The sequence below is a fragment of the Scylla paramamosain genome, chromosome 42, assembly GCF_035594125.1.
Source record: "Scylla paramamosain isolate STU-SP2022 chromosome 42, ASM3559412v1, whole genome shotgun sequence".
Taxonomy (NCBI): Eukaryota; Metazoa; Arthropoda; class Malacostraca; order Decapoda; family Portunidae; genus Scylla; species Scylla paramamosain.
The window spans coordinates 11,177,501-11,198,545 of NC_087192.1; positions in this window are offsets into that span (position 1 = coordinate 11,177,501).

Below are 21,045 nucleotides of genomic sequence, written 5' to 3' on the forward strand. Positions count from 1 at the left end.
AAGCTACTTGATTTCAAATATTAAAAGACATAGCAAAAGCTGCTGTTTATTACTAATTTATTGTTTCTGTTAATATCTACTTCGTTTTTATATATTTGGAGGAGAGACACAAAATGTAAGACAGTAATTCAATTTTTGAAATAAGGCAAATGTGATCCCGTTGAAAAGCCTCAATGTAAACAATCAGTTTTTGGTGCTCAGGAGTAATCCCGAGCCACCTGTGGCTCTCTCGATGACCCCTAACGCCATCACTACTGCAAAACTGCATTTTTACTGTAGCTTTTCCTAGCACCAAGATGTCAAAGTATTATGATCACCTTCATTTTGGCGGTAAGTGGGTTGCTCCTCTCTTTGTCCCTCTGTAAGGCTTACCTCACGAGATCGGTCTAAACACTATTTTCTGATGAGTTCTGTGTCACAAAGTTGATTCATTACTTCCTTTCTGGATGTTGTGAAGCAGCCATCTTGGCTCTGGGAGCGTCTGTCATAAGCCGCTAAGACAGTGTAGACTGGTGTCTGGGAACAGATTAATCCAGTTTACATTGATTCCTATGGGGTAAAGTTTCGGTTTTCGAGCATTTCGTATTCCGAACGGCATTCAAGAACGGGTTAAGTTCGAGAACCGAGATACCACTGTATATTGTATTACTGGCAGCATACCTTTATTCCTGGTTAGGTTTCAAGAAACACAACTCCATCATCACTTAAATACTCATACTCTTCTTTTGGAAAGAGAAGAAGCAACTGACATGCCTTACAATAGGAATCACCTTACGTAGCTCCTGTACACCTGCATATGAGCACACAACACTATCTTCCTGTGGAAGGCACCTATTGGTTGATAGTAACTGAACACAAACTATGTTAATTGTTAGAAACGATAAATCTGAATAAATACAGAAGACTAATGCAATCCATGCCTAAAGAAAATATATTATAAAAAAAAATTATTTTCACATTTTTTTTCAGATTATATTAAATTTTATAGTGATGTTATTGCAATTTATTTTGGGCTTATATTGATTTATTAACAGTAATTCGGCTATTCTGAGGTTTGTTTAGTTATTGTCTTTAAACAATAAACTGAAATTATTTTCTTTTACATAATAATTGAATGATCTTCGTCTAAGAAAACAATGCATAGAGATCAGAAATAGGGCAAATAGAGTATTGGGATTCACTTTTAGCAGTGTTAAAATTAGAAATTCCAAAGCAGTATTAAAGTTATAATTGGCGCTGGTCAGACCTCATCTAGACTATGCTGTGCAGTTCTGGTCCCCATATTACAGGATATAGGTCTATCAGAATCAATACAAATAATAATGAATAAGACGATACATGGGATGTTGGGTATTTTTTTACGAAACGAGACTGAAACTATCAAATTCACATTCCTTTGAGAGACGTAAATTAAAAGGGGACCTGATAGAAGTCTATAAGTGGTATAGGGGGTTATAACAAGGAGACGTAAGAAAAATTCTCAGGATCAGAAATCAGGATAGAACAAATCTCGAATAGAATGGTTGATGAATGGAACGAACTCTGTAATCAGATTGTTAGTGTTGAGTCATTGGGAGCCTTAAAAAAAAAATTAGACAAATTTATGGATAGAGACAATAGGTATAAATAGGTAGGCATGTTTCATAGAGGGACTGTCACGTGTACGCTTGATGGCTTCTTGCAGCTTTCCTTATTTTCTTATATACTTACTACATTTATCCTCCAGTCTTTGACGATCGTAACTGACTCTGTTTGGGTACTGGCACCTGAGTGGGTTTTTTTTTTTTCTCAAATTTTGTTGCTCTTGGCAACTCACACTTGTTCTTTCCACTCACCACATCCCGCCACCTTCACACCTCTTCGCAATCAACACCTCACACCACGGTCACACCTGATCTCTCCACTCAGCACTTTCTGCCACTCTCATACGTCCGTCCACCACCATCCTCCTCCATTCTTCCTCTTTTTTTTTTTTTTATGTAGGAGGGACATCGTCCAAGGGCGACAAAAATTGAATAAAGAAAAAAGAAAGCACACTGAGATGCAGGTCCCCGAATAGGATCCGAAGCGGTAGTCAAAAATTGAAGGATAAGTCTCTTGAAACCTCCCTCTCTCGAAGGAGTTCAAGTCATAAAAATGTGGAAATACAAAGGCAGGCAGGGAGTTCCAGAGTTTACCAGAGAAAGGGATGAATTTTTCAGAATACTTTTAATTCTTGCATTAGAGAAGTGGACAGAATAGGGGTGAGAGAAAGAAGAAAGTCTCACCACCTCCCGCCATGCTTACACTTCCTTGTCAAGCGTGGAAAGTTAGCGGGATAGATGTACACAGCCACTGGTGTCTATCGTCCAGGACAGTTTCTGGCAGAGCAAACCACATAAAAGCACAGCAAAACGGGTGCCCAGGTGTCGAGAGGGCAGGGTGGGTTTGTTTATCAGTTGCTGTTGCCTGCCCTCCATCCCAGCACGTCAACCGCCACCCGCAGTTTTGGTCGCCCCTCACATTATAGCGTCTGGTTCTCATCAAGGGGGAACTAAGCTTTACTCGAGTATAAACAAACACCCTTTGAGCCCAGGAATTCATCAACAACACGTGTGTCGTCGTCCCGCCCATTCGCCCCGCGGCTCTGAACCTTTCTACTTCCTAAACCACGTGACGCATGCCCCGTTCCCATACAACACGTGACTGCGTGGGGTGCCACCTATTGATGTTACGGGTAATGAAGCGAAACGATACTATTTGCCGTATGATACGTTATATGTTGAATGGCATGACAATGCATTAAAATTATGTTCAAAATAGGTACTGTTAATGTCAAGGATTACATTCATTTACTTGTTTGTCATGTGCCATATCTTAGTGGCCATCTCTCCTTTCCGATGTGGTGTCTGTTCCCTTAGCAGATGAAACCTCATATCTACCGTAGAATGATTTCACGATTTTTGTCTTTGACAAGCAAGTGCTATTTTCCAATTCTTTACATTGCAAAACAATAGAGAATGTCCATTATTCAAGTCAATCTTTGTTTTTGTAACTTTTAGAATGATTTTTTTGCCCCAACATATCTAAATTTCACAATTTTTTCCAGTTGCTGTCACAGGGAACTTCTTTGCTCTTGTCTTGTTGAACTGACCACATATGTAGCAGAATGTATCTGGAGAATGATTGCAACCTCCTGATGCCATTTCACTTCTCGTGGTGTGTCTTCTCACGCAGCCAAAGCAGAACTGATTGGTGGTCTGCAAGCCCTTACTTTTATTTTGACAAGCAGTACTCTAGAATATTCCTAGTCTCTCTAGAATGTGTTCCAGATTGATATCAGTTTTTTCTAGAATATTCTTAAACCTACTTTAAAATATTCTGAATCATTCTAGAAAATTCTTGTAGATTTCCGAAAATTCTTGATACTTCTACATATTTCTATCGTATTCTAGAAAGTTCTAGAATATTTTGGAAATGTCTACATTCAATACAATGTTCTAAAATGTTCTAGAAACTTCTAAAAGTGTTTTGTAGAACATTCTGGAAGATTTGAGAAGATTTCTGAAATGTAAGCAAAATCTAAATATGATAAATTTCTTGTTGGATTTGGTCAGTCCAAGAATTATCTTATTAGAATTAGAAACATTTTGAACACTATATATATTTTTTTTTCATTGTTTTAACCTATTTGCAATATTTCAAAAGCAATTAAATAAGCTACTGAGATTTTGCAAAGGTCTTTACCTGACATTAAAACCAATAGTATAACTCTTACTATAATGAAATAAGGCAAATATGTAAATTCATTGTTCTAACCACAAAAGCAAAGTTTTAGGATTAAAATAACTTTTTTCTATTTTATTATATAGAAATAACTAGAAAATTGTGGTTTGGGGCCAAGAACAAGACAAAAAGTTAAATTTTGTTACATAATGTTTTCCTTCGCATGCACGTTCTGCATGCAAGTTCTTCGTAGGATTGATTTCAACAAATATATGACATTTTATGTCTATAATTTAAACACCTAATACCTATTGTAATGATTCAATGCTGCGTTCGAAGATGAATGAAATAATTTAGATTATAAAAAATAACTTTACTAGTAAGTAAATGTAAAAAAAAAGTGTTTATTGGAGAGAGAGAGAGAGAGAGAGAGAGAGAGAGAGAGAGAGAGAGAGAGAGAGAGAGAAGGAGGAGGAGGAGGAGGAGCAGGTGGAGGCGGAAGGTTTGCCTGTAAGAACTGCCTCGTTTCTGTTCTCCTCCCTCACTAATGGTCACGTGAGCCTTACGGGGTGCCGGGGTCCTTGGGATCTCGTCACGTACTAACAATCTCATAAACATGCCAATGAGTATTGATAAAGGTCTCACTAGGACTAATAAACTCTGTTCATTTATATAATTTGATTCTCTCTCTCTCTCTCTCTCTCTCTCTCTCTCTCTCTCTCTCTCTCTCTCTCTCTCTCTCTCTCTCTCTCTCAATAAGACAAGTGGTAATGCAAAGTGAAGCACCCTCGGTATTTAATATTAGAATATTACGTGTAACTTCAGTCTTCTTTTCTTTTTTATTTATTATTATTTTATTTATTTATTTATTGTTTTAGGGAACGAGACTCATCATCAAAAGGCACGCCTTGGGTGATCCTCTGCTGATGGACAGAGGCAAGTGTGCGGCAGCTGTCGCTTGTTTCCGCCTCCCTTCTACTTGTCTCTCCCTCTTCTCCCTTGGCCTTTTGTCACTTTGTCTACACCTCCCTTCCTTGTCAGATTTCCTTCCTCCCTTCCTTCTCTATTTTGCCAGCCTCACATTTCCCTCGCCTTCTCAATTCCTACTTCTAACTTCTCTCTTCCGCCACTCATTCCCACTACTCCACTCTTGCTATTATGTGCACTTTCCTCTGCTCTGTGCCCTTTTCCTTCGATTTCCTTGAATCATGAGTTAATTCCCCTTCTTCGATTATTTTTATCTCGACTTTCTCGTCCCTCCCTGCACCACTTGCCCTTGTGCTCTATTCCTCAAATCTCTGCAGTCTTTATTGCTCACCACCACTCAGCTCACAACCTGCATTCATTTTCTTCTCGTTACTATGTCTACCACTTGACTTCTACAGCAATAGCCTCTCGCTTCTCTGAATTCCTTTCATGTTTCTTCTTGGTGAGGCATCGTGGTTTTTTTCAATGGCATGACTTCCCCTCTCCTCCCTCTCGCTGTCACCAATTCTTCCCTTCAAGATTAGACGAAGCGCATTTCCTTCTAGAAATTTTCATGACCTTGTCAGGATTAATCTTTTTCACCGGACTCGTATTCTCTTCGTATGAATATTCCTTGGATCTCGACACCTCTCTGACGTCCATGATACATTTGCATCTTGACTTTAACTTTCTAATACACTTCCTTACTACGCTCTGTCCCAAATTTCTATTTAATTATTTATTTCAGCTTCACCCTTCTTGTTAACTATTTCTCTCTCTCTCTCTCTCTCTCTCTCTCTCTCTCTCTCTCTCTCTCTCTCTCTCTCTCTCTCTCTCTCTCTCTCTCTCTCTCTTTACTCTTTTCCTCCTCCGCCAACGTTCTTCAAAATCCTCTGAATTTGCTACCCTTCAGTTGCACGGTGGTACCCCTTTCCCATGAGTTCCTCCCTTGCCTCCAGCTTTACTCTGCTCCCCCCACTCCTTCCGCCTTCCCTAAAGACGCCACTAATGGTCACCATGTGTACCATTCACCGGAGGCTCGAATTTTCCAACGCCATTTGTGGTGGGAGTGAAGGGAGAGGGCGAGGCGCGGGGTTGAGGCGGGGAGGCGAACAGTCGAAGAGCTGCGAGGGAAGGGTAAAGCTAAGAAATGGGAGAACGTGAGTGAAAAGGTGAGATGAAGGAAAAGGAAAGGAGGGTGTGGAAGCAGACGTATAAAAGTAGAGTTTGTGGCATTCAGTTGAGATTTATGAATGGTTCAAGAGGTGTTTGTGGGAGGCGAGGGAGAGGGAAGGAGGAAGAAGATGAAGGTAGTGGTGATGTATTGGGGTTGTGGTGGGGCTGCGGAAGATGGATGACGTGATGAAATGCGATAGATGGGATGAGGAAAAATAAGAGGAATACAGTGTAGGAGGGTTGGGTCTGTAAATGAGGATGAGGGAAGCGGGAGGAACCGTGGCCGAGGGCTGAGAGAGAGAGGACTCGGGGTGTCTGCCGAGCCACACCGATCTGGGGAATTGTATTTCCGAAGTAACGAAGGATAAAAAAGGAAAACGGTAAGGAGAAAGATAAGGGAAGGGGAAAAAGAATATGAGAAGGAGGTAGAAAAGAATAAGAGCAGGAGGAGGAAGAGGTGAAAAAAAAACCTGGTTGCTGATAATACAATGTAACAAAATTTCACTATTGTCGTGTCCTTGGCCCCAAACTATAATTTTCCAGTTATTTCCATATAAACAAAATAAAAAAAAAGTTATTTTGATCCTAAAACTTTGCTTTTGTGGTTAGAACAATGAATTTACATTTTTTCTTATTTTATTATAGCAAGGGTTGCTATTGGTTTTCATGTCAGGTAAAGACCTTTGCAAAATCTCAATTGCTAATCTAATTGCTTTTGAAATGTTGCAAATAAGTTAAAACAATGAAAAAAAAAGAATAAAAAGTGTTCTAGAGATTCTGAATTTTCATAAGATCATTCTTGAACTGAACGGATCTAGCAAGAAATTAATCATATTTAGAAGAATTTGCTTACATTTCAGAAATCTCAAATCTTCCAGAATGTTCTACTAGATACTTTTAGAAGTTTTTAGAACATTTTAGAACATTCTATTCAGTGTAAACATTTTCAGAATAATCTAGAACTTTCTAGAATACAGTAGAAATATGTAGAAGTATCAAGAATTTTCTAGAATCTACAAGTATTTTCTAGAATGATTCAAAATATTCTAAAGTAGGTTCAAGAATATTCTAGAAAGATTGATAACATTCTGGAACACATGCTAGAGAGATTAAGAACATTCTAGTATTGTTTGACAATACCTATAAAAGTAGGCTCTTGCAGACCACCAATCAGTTCTGATTTGGCTGCGTGAGAAGACACATCACGAGAGGTGAAATGGAATCAAGAAGCTGCAATCATTCTCCAGATGCATTATGCTACATATGTGGTCAGTTCATCATGACAAGAGCAAAGAAGTTGTCTGTGACAGCATCTTGAAAAATGGTGAAATTTGGCTATTTTGGCGCAAAAACTCATTTTAAAAGCCACAAAAAACAAAGTTTGACAGGAATAATGGACATTTTCTATTGTTTTGCAATGAAGAGTTGCAAAATAACACTTGCTTGTTAAAGACAAAAATCGTGGTACCTACTGATAAGTATTGGTAATAATGTGAAAGGATATCCAATTCTCTCTCTCTCTCTCTCTCTCTCTCTCTCTCTCTCTCTCTCTCTCTCTCTCTCTCTCTCTCTCTCTCTCTCTGTCTCATAGAAAGAAAAAATGGACACTGATGATAAAAAAAACCCTCATGAAACACACAAAACAATCTCACTGAGCACATGACAAACCATCTCAGCATTCAAAGAAGATGCAATAGATATGCAGATTTAAATATATTCTACGAGGTAGTGTAACTTTATATAAAGCCACATACGAGGAATAGAAGTATACACATGTTTAGGTAAAACTACTCTACTTCTGAAAGGCGACTCTTAACATATGTGACATTTTTACGCTTCTATTCCTCCCATGTTCACCGACAACGATCCTTTCAACAGGTCTGCTGCACAATACTCGACGGCTTTGTCACCGGCCCAATAAATGAGGGAAAAACAAGGCGTGTACCAATCTGCAAATTCCTGTAAAATCCTCATAATGAAATAAACTTATCACATTTGGATTCTGCTTCCCTCTCCTTTACAATCCTATTTCTCTCTCGCCCTCACACACACAAAAAAAAAAAAAAGAAGAAAAAAAAAATCTTTCTCGAACATTCCCTTCCCAGGAATTCACTCAAGTTTTCTACTCACCTCCGTCGGTCAGGAATTATCTCCATGCTATTTAACTCATGCATCACCCAAACTTTCCTCCTAAACGTAATTTACAGACATGACATTACGTCCTCTGAGACTCACCCGGGCACGGCGGGGCCACGCAATAACGAGCTGGCGGGGATGGTATGTCCCAGGTCGTCTTGTTTACCGTCCGCGGCTTTGATGTGGGGAGGGCTGGCGCGCGCGCGCGCGCACGCACACACACACACACACACACACACACACACACACACACACACACACACACACACACACACACACACACACACACACACACACACACACACACACACACACACACACACACACACACACACACTCTCTCTCTCTCTCTCTCTCTCTCTCTCTCTCTCTCTCTCTCTCTCTCTCTCTCATCTTCCCCGTTGTGTTTCCTCAGCATTTTTTTGTATTTTTTCTGCATTTCCAAGCAATCCCTCGTCTCGTGTGCTCTTCATTTGCTTCTCTTTTTCTCTCCCTCTAAGTACATTTTCCTTCTCTTTCATTCCCTTCTTGTGCATCATGATAGTATGTTTTCCTCCTCCATATCCTGTTCTCTCTTGTCCCCTTTTCACACCTCACAGCTCCCCTATCCCCAAACCTCTAATCTTTCCTTCTGTCCAGCCAATTCTTCCGCCTCTCCCCCTCGTCCCACTTTTTTTTTTTCCAACGCATTTCTCTTTTGGTTACTCTTATTTTATTTTATTTTATTTTAAATTTTTCTCCTAGTGGGCTCACTGGCCTACTTGGATCTGGTTCCATGCACCGTGGGCCACTTTTAAGGGTACTGATCTTGCTGTTTGTATGGATATAATCAGAAATGCAAATAAAATTTCCATCCCATCCTATTTATTTTTTTTTCTTTAGTTGAGTCTATGCCACAGGTAAAAACTCAAAATCAATTAACTCTAAATAATTGGTTGGAGTGTTTTACCTCACGACAACAAAAATTACCTTCAAAGAAAACCGCGAATTCCTCACTACGGAACAAAAAGATTGGGGTCAGATGACAAAGATCTAACACACACACACACACACACACACACACACACACACACACACACACACACACACGTAAGTATTATACAAGAAAGACTGCAGCGAGTTCAGTCGAGATCTATCCTGCACTCAGGGTCTACGCATGCATGAACAGCATGCCAGATGTACGATTTGATGCCTCATTTGCGCTCTGCGTCACGAAGTGAGCATCTCGCTTTTCTGATGATGAATTCGGTTGATGATATATTCGGCTCATGGTTTCTTGGGACAGTTTGAATACTCAGATACGTGAAGCCATGCTGTGACTGATTTACCAAGTTATGTTTGTCTAAATGCTCCATAATGTTTTTCGCTATTATTGACTCCTTTAATTTACCAACAACGGAAGTTAATCTGACAGGTTTATAATTAGACGTTAATGTTTTATCTCCTTTCTCAAAGATGTGTACGATATTAGCCTGTCTCCACATTACCAGTATCTCACCTGACTAACGGTTCACTAATATCCTCTTTGCACTCCTTAAGTACTCTGGGATATATTTGATCTCGTCCTGGTGACTTGAATTTTTTCAGCCTATCTATCTCCTGTTCCACTGTTTCCTTAGTTACGGAATTATCTGTCAGCTTCTCATTCTCTTCTGCTCTAAACATTTCACTATTCGGCATTTCCTGCATGTTTTCCTGGGTGAAGACATTTAAAAAAAATACTCGTTAAGAATTTTACTAATCTCCTCCCCAGAACTAACCAGTTCCCCATCTGCTGCCTTTAATGATATTGTTTCCCTATTCTTCGTCTTATATACCTGATAAAATTCCATCTTTGCCTGACTTTAATTCATATTTGTTTTTAGCTATCCTCGTTAACCTCCTGTCTGTTCTAGCTAATTCATTAAATTGTGGCCTTAAAACCTCGTCCCCTGCCTTTAATCTTTTATATATACTTCTCCTCCGCCCTATGTAGTGTTTTAACCTAACAGTCATCCATTTAGGTTATTTTTTCTATGATCTTATTGTTCTATAAGGAATGTTTGCTAACTGTCCTGTATGTAATTTATCAGCGAAATAGTTATACATCTCATCTACATTCACTTCCCCTAATCTTCTCATCTCGGCCCCTTCCATCCTCTCCATTCCATCTTCTACTCGCCTCGACCTCACCTCGCCCATCTCAGCATGACCTGACCCTCCGACATGCACATATCTCCCTCTCTCCCACTCCTTCGACCCTTCCATTCCCTTCTCCCCTCCTCCTACCCTTCATCCTCACACCTCATCTCACATCTCTCATCCTGCCTTATCTCTCTTAACTCCTTCCTGGACCTTACCTCCCCCTGCATCTCTTGCCAGTCAACTCCTTTGAGGTACCTTTTTATACGAAAAAAAATATATATATATATATATATATATATATATATATATATATATATATATATATATATATATATATATATATATATATATATATATATATATATATATATATATATATATATATATATATATATATATATATATATATAGACCTTACCTCCCCCTGCATCTCTTGCCAGTCAACTCCTTTGAGGTACCTTTTTATACGAATATATATATATATATATATATATATATATATATATATATATATATATATATATATATATATATATATATATATATATATATATATATATATATATATATATATATATATATATATATATATATGAAAAATTAGGAAACTCCCACCTAACATAACCATAAACCCTCCTTGTATAACTTTTCTTCATCTCATTATATATATATATATATATATATATATATATATATATATATATATATATATATATATATATATATATATATATATATATATATATATTTTTTTTTTTTTTTTTTTTTTTTTCTATGTAGGAGGGACGCTGGCCAAGGGCAACAAAAATCCAATAAAAAAAAAATGCCCACTGAAATGCCAGTCCAATAAAAGGGTCAAAGCAGTAGTCAAATATTGATGAATAAGTGTCTTGAAACCTCCCTCTTGAGTGAATTCAAGTCATAGGAAGGTGGAAATACAGAAGCAGGCAGGGAGTTCCAGAGTTTACCAGAAAAAGGGATGAATGATTGAAAATACTGGTTAACTCTTGCGTTAGAGAGGTGGACAGAATAGGAGTGAGAGAAAGAAGAAAGTCTTGTGCAGCGAGGCCGCGGGAGGAGGGGAGGCATGCAGTTAGCAAGATCAGAAGACCGAGCAGTTAGCATGAAAATAGCTGTAGAAGACAGCTAGAGATGCAACATTGCGGCGGTGAGAGAGAGGCTGAAGACAGTCAGTTAGAGGAGAGGAGTTGATGAGACGAAAAGCTTTTGATTCCACCCTGTCTAGAACAGCAGTATGAGTGGAACTCCCCCTGACATGTGAAGCATACTCCATACAGAGTTAACAGCTGAGGAGGTGAGAAAATTGGCGGAGACGTCTCAAAACACCTAACTTCATAGAAGCTGTTTTAGCTAGAGATGAGATGTTAAGTTTCCAGTTCAGATTATAAGTAAAGGATAGACCGAGAATGCTGTGTAGAAGAGGGGGATAGTTGAGTGTCATTATAAAAGAGGGGATAGTTGTCTGGAAGGTTGTGTCGAGTTAATAGATGGAGGAATTGAGTTTTTGAGGCATTGAACAATACCAAGTTTGTTCTGGCCTAATCAGAAATTTTAGAAAGATCAGAAGTCAGGCGTTCTCTAGCTTCCCTGCGTGAAATGTTAACCTCCTGAAGGGCTGAACGTCTATGAAAAGACGTGGAAAAGTGCAGGGTGGTATCATCTGCGTAGGAGTGGATAGGACAAGAAGTTTAGTTTAGAAGATCATAAATGAATAATAAGAAGAGAGTGGGTGAGAGGACAGAACCCTGAGGAACACCACTGTTAATAGATTTAGGAGAAGAACAGTGACCGTCTACCACAGCAGCAATAGAACGGTCAGAAAAGAAACTTGAGATGAAGTTACAGAGAGAAGGATAGAAGCCGTAGGAGGGTAGTTTGGAAATCAAAGCTTTGTGCCAGACTCTATCAAAAGCTTTTGATATGTCCAAGGCAACAGCAAAAGTTTCACCAAAATCTCTAAAAGAGGATGACCAAGACTCAGTAAGGAAAGCCAGAAGATCACCTTGATGGAACCCATACTGGCGATCAGATAAAAGGTTGTGAAGTGATAGATGTTTAAGAATCTTCCTGTTGAGGATAAATTCAAAAACTTAAAATAGGCAGGAAATTAAACCAGTAGGACGGTAGTTAGAGGGATTAGAACGGTTACCCTTTTAAGGAACAGGCTGAATGTATGCAAACTTCCAGCAAGAAGGAAAGGAAGATGTTGACAGACAGAGCTGAAAGAGTCTGACTAGGCAAGGTGCAAGCACAGAGGCACAGTTTCGGAGAACAATAGGAGGGACCTCATCAGGTCCATAATCCTTCCGAGGGTTTAGGCCAGCAAGGGTATGGAAAACATAATTGTGAAGAATTTTAATAGGTAGCATGAAGTAGTCAGAGGGTGGAGGAGAGGGAGGAACAAGCCCAGAATCGTCCAAGGTAGAGTTTTTAGCAAAGGTTTGAGCGAAGACTTCAGCTTTAGAAATAGATGTGATAACAGTGGTGCCATCTGGTTGAAATAGAGGAGGGAAAGAAGTAGAAGCAAAGTTACTGGAGATATTTTTGGCTAGATGCCAGAAGTCACGAGGGGAGTTAGATCTTGAAAGGTTTTGACACTTTCTGTTAATGAAGGAGTTTTTGGCTAGTTGGAGAACAGACTTGGCATGGTTCCGGGCAGAAATATAGAGTGCATGAGATTCTGGTGATGGAAGGCTTAAGTACCTTTTGTGGGCCACCTCTCTATCATGTATAGCACGAGAACAAGCTGTGTTAAACTAAGGTTTAGAATGTTTAGGACGAGGAAAAGAGTGAGGAATGTATGCCTCCATGCCACTATCACCTCTGTTATGCGCTCAGCACACAAAGAGGGGTCTCTGACACGGAAGCAGTAGTAATTCCATGGAAAATTAGCAAAATACCTTCTCAGGTCCCCCCAACTAGCAGAGGCAAAACGCCAGAGGCACCTTCGCTTAGGGGGATCCTGAGGAGGGATTGGAGCGATAGGACAAGATACAGATATGAGATTGTGATCGGAGAAGCCCAACGGAGAAGAAAGGGTGACAGCATAAGCAGAAGGATTAGAGGTCAGGAAAAGGTTAAGAATGTTGGGGGTATCTCCAAGACGGTCAGGAATACGAGTAGGGTGTTGCACCAGTTGCTCTAGGTCGTGGATGATAGCAAAGTTGAAGTCTAGTTCACCAGGATGGTCAGCGAAGGGAGAGGAAAGCCAAAGCTGGTGGTGAACATTGAAGTCTCCAAGAATGGAGATCTCTGCAAAAGGGAAGAGGGTCAGAATGTGCTCCACTTTGAAAGTTAAGTAGTCAAAGAATTTCTTATAGTCAGAGGAGTTAGGTGAGGGGTATACAGCACAGATAAATTTAGTATGAGAGTGACTCTGTAGTCGTAGCCAGATGGTGGAAAAACTCGGAAGATTCAAGAGCGTGGGCACGAGAGCAGGTTAAGTCATTGCGCACATAAACGCAACATCCAGCTTTGGATCGAAAATGAGAATAGAGAAAGTAGGAGGGAGCAGAAAAGGGGCTACTGTCAGTTGCCTTAGACACCTGAGTTTCAGTGAGGAAAAGAAGATGAGGTTTAGAAGAGGGGAGGTGATGTTCTACATATTGAAAATTAAATCTTAGACCGTGAATGTTGAAGAAGTTAATGAAGAAAAAGTTGAGGGGGGGGTGTCAAGACACTTAGCGTCGTCGACAGAAAGGCAGTCCGACCTGGGGACATTTATGGTCCCCTCCCCAGATGGGGACTCCGAGGCTGGTGTAGCTTAGTGTATGCTCTCCAACTTTACCTTTTCACTTTTAGTATGTCAACATTGAAGACTGTGAAACATGTACCAAATAAACTTTGAATTGTAATAATACAGTATTAATAGAGTATGCATGTTATCAATACCTGCATTCATTAAGAGGTTATGATTTCAGAAACTTTTCATCCCATTTCGACTTTTTGGCTACTGATTGCTGTCACTACAACCTGATGGTACAAAAGGGCATAATTTATTGAAGTCAAACATAGCATTCAGAGAGTAAGTGCCACTGTGATGCCTGGGTTAATGCAGTCTGTAGGATGGAAACCTATGTAGGCTGTGGGGTGACTCTTCCTTGCTGGGATATGAACCAAGGTCCCAAGAGATATGATTCATGGCTAGGTACACCGATCATTACACCATTGTGCCTCTATGAAACAGTGATATAAAATATGATAGTACATTATAAATAAGGAGACAGGCCAGCAAGAGGATGCCTCATTTCCTATATTATAATTTGAAACGTTAAATACACATATAGGTTTAATGTAAAAGAAAACATAACTCATACAAAAAAAAGTAGAAAAGAGATGTGTCAACTCTGACAGATTGCCTAAAATAACCTTGTTATATAAATTCCTTTCCTGCTCATTTAAATAGCTGTGTTAATTTTTTTCTAATAAAGTCAGATTACATAATCACTTTGGTGTCTGTCCTCTCTTACAAGCTAAACAACACCTTACACGCCTCTAATCATAGAAAATTTTGCCTTGATTATGTTTAATCCCTAACCGACAGGCGAGTTTGCTAGAATCTTCCTCTCAGGACAGGTTTTGATGGAATATTGGTTATTCTTCTTACGTTATAATAGATTTTTCATTGGCAAACTTTTCAAAACTTACAAAAGAAGGGCACATTTTTTGTTAAAACAACACACTATAGGTATCCTGTCAATTGTAATTAAGTTCTGAGGACTGGTAAGTTACCAATGTTAGTTAGTGTTCATTGTGTCTTTTGTGACGTGTGACCAGCTCTGTTCTTGGGGTGAAACGTATTTTGTTCTGTTCATGCTGTGGTATTTATAGTGATGAGTGCAAGTCACAATGATATTCAGTCATAGATCTTCACATGTCGGGCTTGAATGATGTTGATATAGGAAAGAACATAGATTTAAATACACAAAACTTTTAGAAACTCATATGAAAATTCGTCAAGGGAGGAAATGAGGAATCGTCTTTTCACAACCATAGTGTTGTGATCTCACTATCTTACTGCCTGGATTCTAGCTTCTCTAGAAAGGCAGTTGGACCCTAATCTGACTCTTACAAAACGTCAGCTGAAGGGAAGCAGTAGGATGCCACCAACAATGCTGTTAAAAGATAACTCCTCACCGCCTCCTTTGATGTATTTTTTAATAAGATTTTGCCCGTTTTGCATTTCCTAATTCACATGTTTTGTTATATCGATACCATTTTAAGTTCTACATACGAAGATCTGTAACTGAATGATTCCATTGTGACTTGTCTGCCTCGCACTCATCACTACAAACACCACAACATGAACAGAACACAACGTGTTTGACCCAAAGAAAAAGTCTGTTACAAATCACAAAAAAAAAAAAAAAAAAAAAAAAAAAAAAATGATGAATATTTTTGCTGTGGGCATGAGCGAGGAGGAGAGATGCACTTGAGATGCCAATAAATCAACTTGTCTCATTTCATTTTTTATAGTTGCTGAGATGCCTTCCATAAAAAGCACGTTGCTGCTGCGACGAAGATCGCTGTTCACTGACTGTTTGTGTATATATATATATATATATATATATATATATATATATATATATATATATATATATATATATATATATATATATATATATATATATATATATATTGTAAAAGGCAATGTAAAGCAAAAAGGCAATGTAAAGCATGAGAGGCAATGTAAAGCAAAAAGGAGAAGTGAAAATGAATGACAGAAGTGAGAGTATGAAGCGGGGAAGAATGAAGGAAGAGAGAGAGAGAAAGTGAGGGTACAGACGCCAGACATGCGATTAAGGGTAGCCGTTCGTCCCCTAAGATTATTGTAAAAATCCCTGCACCCATACATTCTCTTTCCCAAATTAATCTAACCTATTTCTAAATGTCTCTTTTGATTCAATCGCACACATTTCATAGCAGACAAGTTGCCCTTGACGACAAAGTGATCAGTATCCACCTAGTCACTATAGATTAGTCATGAGAATTGTCAGAAGAGAAGTGTTTTATTCATATAAGCGCGGGTGCAGCGCGGGAGCTGGTGGGTATATGCATGTATGTATGTCATCCCCACCCCTTTCCCTGTTGTAACAGAGTGGGGAGAGTGTTAGGCTCACTTTTCCCACAGTCAGTCACTATCCAGAGCTTACATGAGATGGAGGTACTAAGACAGGCAATATTATTTGGCAGAGGCTGAAAAGGGAATACAGCTATGGTCTGACCATTTTGAATTGAGCGTTTGGGCGTTGTCACTTTCGGAAATTCCCCAACCTGCGGTGCTGCCAAACCTTGTACTGGGCCAATTATCGGATTAGAGCCTATGTGTCACTGATAACCTCGCTCCCCACACACCACCTCTCTCTCTCTCTCTCTCTCTCTCTCTCTCTCTCTCTCTCTCTCTCTCTCTCTCTCTCTCTCTCTGCATATACAATCCACATTTCATGCAAATTTATTTCTATCAGAGACATATAATTACCTGTGAATAATTAGAATTTGAGAAAAAATTCCCTGCCTACTTGGTCAAGCTGCTCTCTCTCTCTCTGTCTCTCTCTCTCTCTCTCTCTCTCTCTCTCTCTCTCTCTCTCTCTCTCTCTCTCTCTCTCTCTCTCTCTCTCACTCCCCCCATTGTGAATTTCGTTTAAATGTGGTAAGTTTCCTTTTAAATATGATATTTCCCTCAAACTATGATGTTATATTTTTATTTTTTAGTTACGACTTTTTTCCACATCACCATCAAGATAAAAGTTAAGCTGCCCTATTAACCTTTTCTTCCAAAAAATACTTATTTACAGAGTAAATAAGCTCTTTTCTTGGCTGTGGAGATGACGAGAACGAGTGGGAGAGGTGTGACCTCACTTGGTCACTCATGGAAAAGTGACAACACTTGGAGGAAACGTTACCAAGTATTGTGGTGTTTGCAAAAAAAGAAAAAAAAAAACAATGAAAGTATATTTAAAAATATATATATATATATTTCACTAACTTGCCTTTTTAGAGCTTTACAATGTATATATACATATATACTAAAACACCATTTAATTTTGAGATAGGAAGCACATGACATGAGGTGTGTGTCTTGGTGTAAGTGTGGCAGAGCAGCGGGTTGGGGAATCCCTGAAAGTGACAACAACCAAACGCTCAATTCGAAATGGTTAGACCATAGTCGGGTCAGGGATAAGCGAGTAATTATTGGTCATATACCTCGGCCTATCTAAGTAGCATAGGAGTCTCCATAGTACTCTACTAGTGAGTGTAGTTAGTTATGACGCATTCCATATCTAGGGAAGTGACTCCTCCGTTGTATGCGTGTGCAGCCCGAGTTCTTATACAGTGGGAGGTGAATTACCTTCCTGTGGGCCCTTGTTTGTAGTCGTGTCACTGGTTAGAATAGTTGTTTTATTAAATGCTACTATGGGTTGAGGCTGCTCAGCTGCAGAGGACTTAAGTGATTAGTGGGGTAGTGAAATTTACACCCTCTTCAGGCCCTGGTCAGGATTGCTGTACAGGAGGCGGTAAACGACACTACCCAGCTAGAGGCTACAACCAATCATTGGATAGTGGGAAGAATCAATACATGGGCAATTGTCCAGCAGGGTTTCATAACATGACCATACACGTGTTGTTGTTTGTTATAATTGCTTCTCTCTAGACAAGGTGATTGATCCTTTCTCAGCTGTAGGAGTTAATTGTTGTTGTAGTTCCCTTTTCTGTAGGAGGGTAAAACAGACTGTCTACCTCATTTGTGTAACCTGGTGTTATGACCGTTGGTAAGAAGGGTACTTGAGTCAAAAATGGACCTTATAAACCATATCAAGCCCTGCACCCAATCATGTAGGAGGTGACTTGGCGAGGGCTAACCCAGTTGTGGCAGCTTTTCGAAGGGGCTGGAAATTGTGTTCATAAAAAAAAAAAATATATATATATATATATATATATATATATATATATATATATATATATATATATATATATATATATATATATATATATATATATATATATATATATATATATATATATATATATATATTCAGTTCCTCTTACAGCTGCCACTGGGTCAGCTTCCCTAAGCTATCTAATACAAAGCTTAGTGCAGCCACACATGTGCTTGTGTATACAGGATCCTACCACCCTCCTGCAATGATGAAATATATGAGGTCGCCACTTGGTTTACCCACCCCAGGAGAAGGGAATATGCCAAACACCAAGGCAACTCCCACTTGCTGAGAATGAATCGCAAACTACCTGCTAGAAGGCAACAACTAAAATAAAGGACACACAGATACTAGGTATTCTCTGAGGTACTTTCCATTAGAGACAAAACCACCCACACACGGATTATATCCTTCTGCATGTGAATTGTCTACCTGCAGTCTCTTAGAAACTTACAGCCAGGTACACACATGCAGAGTAATAAGAATCCTCTGGCTTCAGGGCTCAAAGCAGTAGTTCTGAAAAGCAAGTTGTATTTAACAGCACAAAAACAATGATTACACAAGTACACCACAACAAATAGAGCCCAAGAAGGTTAGAAAAAAGCCATAGCCAGGTTCTTAATATGACACGATCACTAAATGCAGGGATGAAGAGGGTAAGACTTGCAGTCGACCACAAATTATGCACTCTGACATGGACACTCAACCAAGCCCGTAACTGGTGCTTGTTCTACCTAGCAAAGGCAGGGTCGTACTACCACTAACACTTATACAATAACTACTAATAACGGGCCTCTAATATATTCCATGATCCACGTGCTAGTACTGTTACTCAAGCAAGCTGTGTCCTTCCCTTACAACAACGAGTACCCAGTTGCTGCCTGGGAAAAAAGGGAGACATAGGCCTTTCCCGCGTGCTCCTCAGCGTGGCAGTTAAATCATACAACAAGGGGGTAAGGTGTGGAATGGGGGAGAGACAGGAAGGTGGAAGCCAGCCTGCCCTGCACCTCCACCCATAAACAAGTTAACTCTAAAGAAACTACAATGTTGCAAAAATTATTGTGGGCTAACTACAGGGACTGAGTGGGATCCGATCAATCTCTACGCGAGGTCAGCTCATCTATTATATAATATATCGAGCTCAGCATGATGGAACAAAAGGAAGTAAGGAAATCTAATAGGGAAGGAGATTAAGTAAGCACACAGGTTTTTATAGTTAATTGGTAAAGGGCGATCAGGCACTTTTCGCGCCTCAGGCATCTTCTTTGACTTATTTTTCTGTTCATTATTCTTTTCCTCGCAATCTCTATACCTCGCTGCGCGAATATGATTGGACGCCCATGTATATATTGAGTTCATTTTCTTATTATTATTATTATGCTTATCATTATTACCACATGTATTCTTATTCATCATTTATTTATTAATTTATGCAAGAACTTTCTTGTCCTTTTTCTGTCCTGTGGGATTGCTGTGCGCCCTCCCGCACGCTCCTTGTCTGCAGTGAATCAGCGGCCGGCCTCTGGGCCATCAAGACATACTCTGTGTTTGGCAATTTTTGTATTATATTGGGAGATATTTTACACAGTGTCTGCTGCTATCACTGGACCTTGGACATTTCTATATGTGTTAGCACACCACCCTATACATATTTTGTGTCAGCGATGCTCCCCATAGTGCCTCCTGTGAATATTTTGATGTTTTTCATGGCTGTCTTGCTCCACGCAAACTACCTTTATTTATGGTGCGCCATCACGTGCTCCCTACCTCGTGCGTTTTCCACGTCTGTTCCTTCTTTGGCCGTGCCTCTCCAGTGAGCCACCTGCTACAAAGCTGCCTTACGATGTCTTCTGTCGCTGTGCTTTGTGTTCTTGGGATTTCTGGGCTGTCATCCCTATTACTAGTCCCCAGGCATGCCACCACGTGCATTATTGTCCCTTAATGCATGCATCACCGCCATGCGCTGCCGCCTAGGTCCACTTTGGTTTTCCTGTGCCCACACTGCCGCTGTATTTGCTAAGTGCATTATGAGCTTTACGGGCTGTTCTATGAAATGGAACTTCCTACATGCTTCAAGGTGTCTGCTTTGTCTCCGGCTAGTTCCCTGCATGCCTGCTCAGCCGCTGAGCATTGAACTGGTCCTACCTATGAACGTCCACCGGCGTCCACCGCCCTGACGCCCTGTCTACAACTCTACAGCTCTTATCTCAGTGTCCGGTGTTTATTTGCCTTGTTGTGGTTCTCATATCTTTTGTCTGGTGAATATATATATATATATATATATATATATATATATATATATATATATATATATATATATATATATATATATATATATATATATATATATATATACAGGAGGAGGCAGTAGACACTTGCCGAAACGATAATTACTCCCAGTGAGGTCTAAAGCACTGTTCAGGGGGTGCTGTGAACTTATCATTAAACCCAGCTGTGAGCTCACTGAACGTTTCCCTTTGTGTCTCACAACACAAGGGGGCAGTCACAGCCTGCCCTCTAAAGACAACTCTCTTCCTCCACACAAAACTACAAGCACCTAATAACACACACACCCTTCACTCAAAAATTTTAAAATCATCATGGCGACTCCTACACCAGCCTCGGAGTCCCCATCTGGGGAGGGGACCATAAATGTCCCCAGGTCGGACTGCCTTTCTGTCGACGACCCTAAGTGTCTTGACACCCCCCTCAACTTTTTCTTCATTAACTTCTGCAACATTCGCGGTCTAAGATCTAATTTTCAATCTGTAGAACACCACCTCTCCTCTTCTAAACCTCGTCTTCTTTTCCTCACTGAAACTCAGGTGTCTGAGGCAACTGACAGTAGCCCCTTTTCTGTTCCCTCCTACTTTCTCTATCCTCATTTTCGATCCAAAGCTGGATGCTGCGTTTATGTGTGCAATGACTTAACCTGCTCTCGTGCCCACGCTCTTGAATCTTCCGAGTTTTCCACCATCTG